The sequence below is a fragment of the Aplysia californica genome, unplaced genomic scaffold (genome assembly GCF_000002075.1).
Source record: "Aplysia californica isolate F4 #8 unplaced genomic scaffold, AplCal3.0 scaffold00679, whole genome shotgun sequence".
NCBI classification, from domain to species: domain Eukaryota; kingdom Metazoa; phylum Mollusca; class Gastropoda; order Aplysiida; family Aplysiidae; genus Aplysia; species Aplysia californica.
In genome coordinates, this window is record NW_004797949.1 from 405,788 (window position 1) to 414,631 (window position 8,844).

Sequence of the window (8,844 nt, forward strand, 5' to 3'; positions counted from 1 at the left end):
AACCACCAGTAGTCTACCATAAAGTGCAGTGTTCCCCTTTTGATAGCGGGGGTGGGGATGGGGGAGTTAGAAGTGAAAATCCCTCTTGTAATATGATAAGTATTTTTAGAACATATCAATTCTTGTAACGCACCTATAGATTTAACGCCCTCTTCAATACTGTAAAGTTTATTGGGAGCGCTCCTTCTGATTTGTTGTCTATTTCCGATAGGAACGAAGCAAAAGAGCTGAAAATCTTGAAAATTCTTCAAACAGGGTTCAAGAGCACCTCGTTTGGTATTGTTCAGCACAGTATCAACCGAACTAATCATGCATCCAATCAACTCTTTATGATAGGCATACAAAAATCCAATGCAATCTGATGTTGTCATGCGATAAGGTCTTATCATAATTAAGTATCCCAATCTGTCAGCCGACAGTAGCAACGTGAAAGATCAAACGTTACTTTATTCATTAGCATCTTTTCTCATTAAGGTGGGTACATCACCTACGTCAGCTCAGTACGCACAATATTGGGTACAGAGCGAACGACCCATGCTCGGATCCCTGATCAGAGTTAGGGATCAGAGTATTCTTGAACTTCTGTTTGTTTGAAGAATTTCTAAGATTTTGCAACTCTTTCGTTTCGTTCCTAATGGTTATTAGCAAAGGAATCTGAAGACGTCTTCTTAAATATCTTTACAAGGTTGAAAGGGTTGTTAAATCGGGGGCTGCCATGACTCTCCACCAATTTGACTCGGTCCTATCGGAGATCGACGTTAAATCGGAGATTCCGTCTCGTATTTACCGGCACTGGTTCAGAATGTAAAGAGGCAATACCCACACCGTGGTGCTCTAGTTGTCCGTTACGATTTATTTCACACGCGACTGGTGGAGCGTCTTCGTATTGACTTTCTCTGCAAGGATGTCAAGCAGTAGAGATAAACAGACCAGGCGAAAGGAATGTTGTTGCAAATTTCTGAGTAACCACGGACTAAGCCTAAGTCACCTGCTGGGAAATTGAGATTCCGTGGGGGCGTGGTGGGGTTGGAGCGGGGTGACAAAGGAGGAGGGGGGGGGGAGATAAAAACGAAAGTGGTGCTGGTAAGACGATGGGAGAAAGCGAGAGAAGGGTGGAAAGTGATGATGATTATTTATTTATTTATTTATTTATTTATTTATTTATTTATTTATTTATTTATTTATTTATTTATTTATTTATCTGTTTATTTATTTATTTATTTTTGTATTTATTATAATTTATTTGAAGGGGTGCGTGCATTTGGTAAGAAGGAGGAAGTAGAAGAAGCGAAAAGGGAGAAAGGGGGGGGGGGTCGAAAATCGAGCTAGAAGGGTCAGAAAAAAGAGAAAAAAAGAGAGAAAGACAATTCACCTCTTTTGCAAAAGAAAATTTGTTTTGCAATAACATGATAACAGTCACATTTTGCGTGATACACACCTCTGAATAGAAATGGTGATATTTGCGATTGTGCTTTGCCATAGCTATGTTATCGAGTCTTGCTCACAGCTCTAACCAGAGACACAAAAACATCCGCTGCCGGCTTATCAAAAAAGGAAGCTTCTACCTGATAACCTGGTTAAAGATTAAACTGAGGTAGGCCTAATTTATTTCATAACATATTTTCTTCAAACATTTTTGCTCCAGGAATGTACCTCAACTTTTTTAAAAACGTAACAAAACATAACTCTATTATATCTTCAGTTTAACCTCCGCCCCCCACTTTGAAGGCAGTTTAAACTAAACATGGCCACTAAGATTTTAAGGTGTTTCGATGCTCTCCTTTTAGGCTGGGGGTAGATGTGTTAACATTAAACAAAATAATGTGCTACATTGGGTACAGATGATAAAAGTAAGCCACCCGAAAAACATTACCGAGATTTCTGTATATAGATGCCCCCGCCTGTACAGTAGATAATATTTCCAGAAGTGCAACTTTGAGCAATGCCTCATGAATTTTTAGATCAATGAGGTTCTTTAATCTAATGGATTTGGCATGCCATACTGGAGTCTGAAAAAAACCCCATTCTCACGTGATCCCTAAACTCGAAATTCAGTTCCCCAACCATAGAGCCCAGTCTGATACCAAAAAGAAAGATCTGAAAACAAGAAGTAATTCTTGGAAACAGGCACAAATATTTTAAAACACTAGTATCAGTTTACATCATAATAGAAGCGAGTTGTTTCAACCCCTTTGTTAAGGACCAACCCTGAATGCATGGGATGCTTTCCCAACAGAATTGCTGGCATACTCGAAATAAAAGCATGTTCCCCACGAGAACATCGATCTCAGTCTATTGTCTGGAGGGTGCAGAGCTCAACACCGAGACACATACACATGTTCACATTTTAGCACAATGGTTATTCTATTATTCTGTCAACCTCCCGAAAGGAGGAACAAGTGACACCCCTTTGGAGCCACTTTCTCCCATTTTGTTTGGCATGTTGTCATTTTCTGTTTAGCGATTGGGAAACATGTCGCCTTTGGGGTATAACGAAAAGAAAAGGTTAGCGGGGAGCTTAATGTCTGGTGTTGACGGGGTGAACGTTGGAAATGTCCGGTCTAGACGGATGGATTTCAATTTGAAGTTTCCATTTCCCTTTCGTAGATTCGGGCTGAAGACAAAATAGCGTCCTAGTCGGCTTGATTTCACATGTAATTCGAATTCATCACCGTGTTTCGTTGTCTTTTCACTTCATTTTGTGAGTAACATGGTGTGTAAAAGCTTGGGAAATAACGGTTATTCGTAGGAATTATTTTTTTTCAAATTCCCGATAAATCAAAGGAATATAGATAGATAGATAGATAGATAGATAGATAGATAGATAGATAGATAGATAGATAGGCATAGAAGATAGGCATAGAAGATAGATGGATAGATAGATATATAGATAGAAAGAAGGAAGGTAACAGAAGAAAAATAGATTCCACGCATGCCAACAGTGCCACAGAGATCAAAGACAAAGTACTGTGTATCGTCAAAATGAATGCAGCCGTTAATCCACCCCGACCTAGCACTCCAGCCTTGCTCCAGCCGCAATATCCTGCGTCAGGGCGGTCCTTATCGGGAAACCCCGCAGTCCCGACTCATTCCACACCGTCATTATTCAGGATTTTGTCATCTCGACTGACTTACGTTACCTCAAAAGTCAATCAAAGATGGTGTACTATAAGACGGATTAGTCCTTTATATGAGATACGAAACTAAACAAGCGGATGCCTTGATGGCGCCACTGGTACGTCCTACTTCTGCCTGTCTGTCTGTCTGTCTGTCTGTCTGTCTGTCTGTCTATATTACTTATCCCCACCACAACATGGTCGTTATTGTGTCGGTGTAGGTTTTTTTCCTAAATAAACCACCAACCCCCCCCCCCCCCCCACAAAAAAAACCCCGAAAGAGATACACGTTTTGAACAGAGCATGGGGGGCGATATCTGCAGCGCTGCACACAGGATGATATTTTTAGGGAAAGAAGTACCGTGTATGCAACGAGTCGGAGCAAAGATTGTTCTAACTCTAAAAGAGACCTGTATCTATTATAATTCGAAATTGTACAGGTTCAATGCCGCTTTCAACAATGTAAGGCTATTCAAGAGGCGAGACCTACAAATTTAACCTTCGTCTCCGATAGAACTGAGCCAAAACAACCCGTTCAAAACATCCTCCCTGTACCTTGCTTTCCCACGGTTTGTAGGTTATTGGGAACTACTTAGTTTTACTACCATCCTTTATCTTTTCTATTAACATAATTATTTGTCTATGGAACGCTCTGTAACTTGAACCCTATTGACCTCTACTGAAGGCTTTCCGGATAGCATCTACGTCATGCCATGAAAAACTTTTTCAATAGGGCATGCCCAGGGAAAGTTTTGGGGTAAAGGGGGGAGGGAAGGCCTCGAAGGTCACATTGGGTCAGATGAATACGAAATGTAAGCACAGGCGTCCATAGTATAGCGGTTCAGTGCCTCGCAACCCGCATCCTATACAACCTAAACTAAATTATCAATAGGGGCATAAAACATCCCGTGAAATACAAAATTGTGCAAAGCTTCTAAATATAGACTACCTCCTGAACAATAGATACTACAAAAAGGTACTCACAACCAACACTTGACATTCGCTGACCGTAAATGTGGGAGACAGCAAACTTCTCATTCAAGACTTTCAACGTGCTTTCCTGGGATCACCAACGATCTAGATCTATAGCATGTATGTTATGTTCATACTGTAATTGTTGTAGGTATTGTAAGTAAATTTTACTCTCCCCCCTCCCCTCCCCCCAATCGACACAATCTAGATAATTAAAGAGGTAGGCTGCTTAGCTCCTGCCTGCCTGAGCTCAATGCGACATCTGATCGTAGCATACAGAAGGAGGTGCATGGCAATTGTTGTTTTTTTATTGTCCCCTTTCCAGAATTGAACTCACGTCTTTTGTGCGCTTGCAACGGCGAGAGGCATAATTACCACACTACATACTACGCAAGTACCGCCCAGCCTGTGTTTGACCCACATTTTTTTCCCGGTGCAGTGCTGCCTATTCATGGTCAGACGACTCTATAAACAGGCTTTATTTTCCGCTATTTCGAACTATTTGACCCGTCTGGCTTTTTGCTCTGTCATATCTTTGCATAAGTTAAATGCTCTGTTGGACACTTAATATTATTATAGTGTATCTTGTCAAAGGTGTGACCCAAACTGTGCGGTTCCGGGCGACTTTGCAATTTTTTGTGTGCCTTTTATTTCATTGTTTAAAAATTATTTATTTTTAAAAATTTTATTTCATTTTTATTTTTTTTTTTTTTAAATTTAATTTAATCTTTTATAATTTTATTTTGTTAGGAGGGAGCTGGGTTTTTTGTGTGTGTTGTGGCTTGATTTGATTGGCTTTTTATGTATTTATCTTTTTGTTAGGGCCGTCGGTCAATGGATAAACGTGGAAGAAAACGCGACTCGAGACACTGTAAATGAGGACAAAAAGCGGCACCTCTATGCCCAAGAGGTCGTGACGTATTAGGGGGGGGGGGCACCCCACAAGTGAGAGAGATGTACCTTCTATCGGTCTGGCATGGGTTATTCACTCCTTCTTTTCTTTCTCTTTTATTCCCTTTTCTTATCAAACTTCTCGGCTCATCTTGGGGTAGGGTATCTGGCGCCTCGACTTCCACTTGACATGATACATTTCAAAGCACCAGGACTCCATTCTATAGACCTTTCTGGGATACCCGTTCTTCACCACGGAATGTACTGTGTATTCTTCTAAGGAAGAGATGCTTTTTGAGTGTATGTGCGACGCTACGTGGGGCAAACAGTTTTCTGTCTACTAAATAAAGTTTCTCCGTTTCGGTTTTCAAGAGTTTTTTGTGGATGTGCTGTTTGTTTGTTTGTTTGTTAGTTAGTTAGTTTGTTTGTTTGTTTGTTTGTTTGTTTGTTTGTTTGTTTGTTTGTTAGTTAGTTAGTTTGCTTGTTTGTTTGTTTGTTTGTTTGTTTGTTTGTTTGTTTGTTTGTTTGTTTGGGGTATTTTGTCTATTTTTAGTTTTGTTTTGGGTTTTGCTTTTTGGTGGCCAAGAGGAGGTGAGGTGGGGGATGTGAAGTGGCGGTGGGTTCTGCTTGACAGGACCATCAGTTAACGGATCGTCACAAAAGAAGGTACAACATGACACGTTGTAAAAGCAGAGTAAAAAGCACGGTACTTCTGTGCCAGAGAGGCCATGGCGTATGGGTGGCACCCCGAACGAGAGGGACTTAACCCTCTGTTGGCCTGATAGTGGCTTATTTACCTCCCGAACCGTTGTTTTTTTCTCATTAACTTTCTCGACCCACTATGGGTGGGGTATTTGGTTTTTCGACTTTGACTTAACAAGATACATTTCGAAGCACCCATACTCCACAAAGTCATCCTATCATGGGGATACCCATTCTACCCAGTGGTATGTGCGTATTCTGGCCACGGAAGCGATGAGTCTTGAGTGTATGTACAGCGCTCTGAGAAGCAAATAGCTCTGTCTACTTGATAAAGCTTCTCCAATTCGGCCAATGCTGTGCAGAGGTCGATAGCTTGTGTCAATAACATTGGCTGTGAAGCAGACTAGACTCAAGGGCCCTCTGAGAGAGACAAAGTAGGTGGCTGAGGGGATTTTAGCGCAGAAAATGGAATGTGATCGTGTCAGTGTCAGATATCAAAGAGTGGGATTATTGGGTGAAGATGACAGATTTGTATACCCGTGCATATTGTCTCGCCTTGTTTATGCATATGTGGATGTAAGTTTAAGATATCCGTGTCTTTGCTGAGCTTGTTGGTGTTCTTGTGACTTAATGTATGTGTATGTACCTAATGTGCGTTGGTGCGTATTTGTGACTTTAAGAGTGTACATGTGGGTATGAGTATATTATTACGTTTTTTCTTTTAGTTTTTTTCCACCCTTTTATAAATGATTCTCAAATTATTGCCAGTCAGAAATGGGAATCGAACCGACACCGTACGATTGAAGTTGAAGAGCCTAGCTTGCGAACCTTGGGTGTAGGAACGAACGCGCCTGTTCTTGTGTGACATATGTGAGGCAGCGTGGTGGAATCAGGCTCTCGTCAATTTTTGGGCATGTAGAGTTATTGGTATCATCTTAAATGTGTTCACTTGTCTCTATTTGGATGAAAAAATATCTATTTATCTTGAATACAAGTCGAGATATTTGCGAATGAAGGAGGTGGGGATTACCTGTTTTTAGAGGTAAAATAAATGAAGAAAATGGCCGCCAAAGATTAGTTATTTCCTTAGCTTAAGAGTCCGTGGTAACTGAAAATTTACAATTTTTGTGCCTTTAATCAACGTTTTTAAGAAAAATCCTCATGGAAATGAGTTCTTTAATGGGCATGAAAGGTGTTGAGCCAAAAAACAAAAATTTGATAAAAAATCCACAAACCTGCGGGAAAATGCCAGTTGCTTCACTTTGATTATTTTGACGAGAGCCTGATTCCACCACGCTGCCTCATATATTCATTCCTGCTCAAATGGACAGTGCACGTCATCCCCCCTTAACTGGAGAGCTTTACTCGTGGGCGGTTGGTGGGTGCTCTGGTGTGGTATACTCCTTCTTTCTTATCAAACACATCCTATATCGTCCTTACTGTTCCTCCTTCTTTTTTGTACTTATTACTCTCTTGTAATATCTCTAATCTTCTGCACTTATATGACCTTACTGAGGTGCAAATGCGTAAAACGCTTATTAAAACAAATTGTCTTAGCGTCTTTTTCCCGGTGGAGTTTTAATTTCCCAAACAATTCGAATTCATGAGTGTAGTACAGGGGGATCGAACCAACGACATTTGCACCGAAGTCCAACAAAAGACTACCAGAGTCAGCATCCTGTCCCAAACCCAAGAATAGACTCCAGAACGGACGCAACTGTGCCGATGTATTAAAACATACCCTCTTTCCGTTCCGCAATACAAACCCTTCCATCTTCTCTTTATGAGAATCGAACTCACTTCGCTGTAGGAGTACATGCAGGGGAGCCTGTCTCCAGCATCACAGACGCTGAAACGAACTCAAACCTTGCTCAAACGTACCTACGGGTTAAATTATTACAGACCCTGAAACGAACCCAAAAGTACCTACGGATTAAATTTACGTTCGCCCCTGCCGATAGTGCATGTTGTCATTCCTAGTCCGTCTTCCTTGTTGTCATAAATCAGACAACCCTGTCCCCAGCGATTGTTTCCCCACGCTCGATGTTCTTGCTCGTCCTTCTTGTCCTTCTACAAATCATTACATTTAGAACTAAAAGGTTCCATCTTAGGGATAAATCTACAGACTAAAAACCTCTTTTGTTTTGAGGTTGGTAAATGCGGACCCCCTTTCGTTTGTACTAGTTTGATTGTTGTGGCATTTCGGGAGGGGAGATTAGATTAGGTTAGGGAGAAAAGGGTTAAAGGTCAAAGAGGAGAAAGTTCGAGTTTGTTGTTTTTTGTTGTCATTTGTTTTGGGATTTCTTTTTGTGTTTTTGGGGAGGCGGTGGTGGTGTTTTGTTTTGTTTCGGGGGGGTGGGGGGTTGTTTTTTTGTTTCCTTGCAATGGGTCTTTTAAGAAGGGGATATTTGCTTCCACAATGAGGGCTTTAGCGATGCGTTTAGCCTGTCAAACTTGGAGGATTGTTTGTGTTTGAGCTGGAATTAACACCTTCCTTGACAGAAACAGGTCACTTCGGAGACCAAGCCAGGGACGTGTTTAGAGTACAAGAAAACGGAAAGGGAGCAGAGAGACAGATGGGACTTTTCACAGCAAAAATAGTACGCCTGTGCATCCAGAAGGTGCTGTTCTTGTCTGTTATTTCACCACTGGAGGAGTAGAACTTCCTGCTGGTGTATACTGAGCCTATCATTCTCCCCATTCCCGTTTAACACACACAAACGCACTGACACACATACGTACACACACAAAAACACTTAAAACACACGCACTAGCGTACGCGCGCAAACACACACACACACATACAAACACACACACACACACACACACACACACACACACACACATACACACATACACAAGGCACGCAGCGCTCACACACTCACACACTTTTAGATACAAACACGTAGATACGCATAATTATTTACTCACACCCCATAATCACTGATGGCTGAAGGCTGTAATATTTTTTTCAGGGCTCAGTTTAAGAAACTCGACTCCGTCAGGCATTATAATATGGTAGCGTCAATTGCCACCGAGTGAAGGGGTGTCAAGTCTCAAAACAACACTATCTTTAGCAATACATAATGTGTGTCTAATGGGTCAATTTGTTCTCAACTAATTTCATTGGACGAGCATCTAGTCTAGAGCCACGGTACCAACC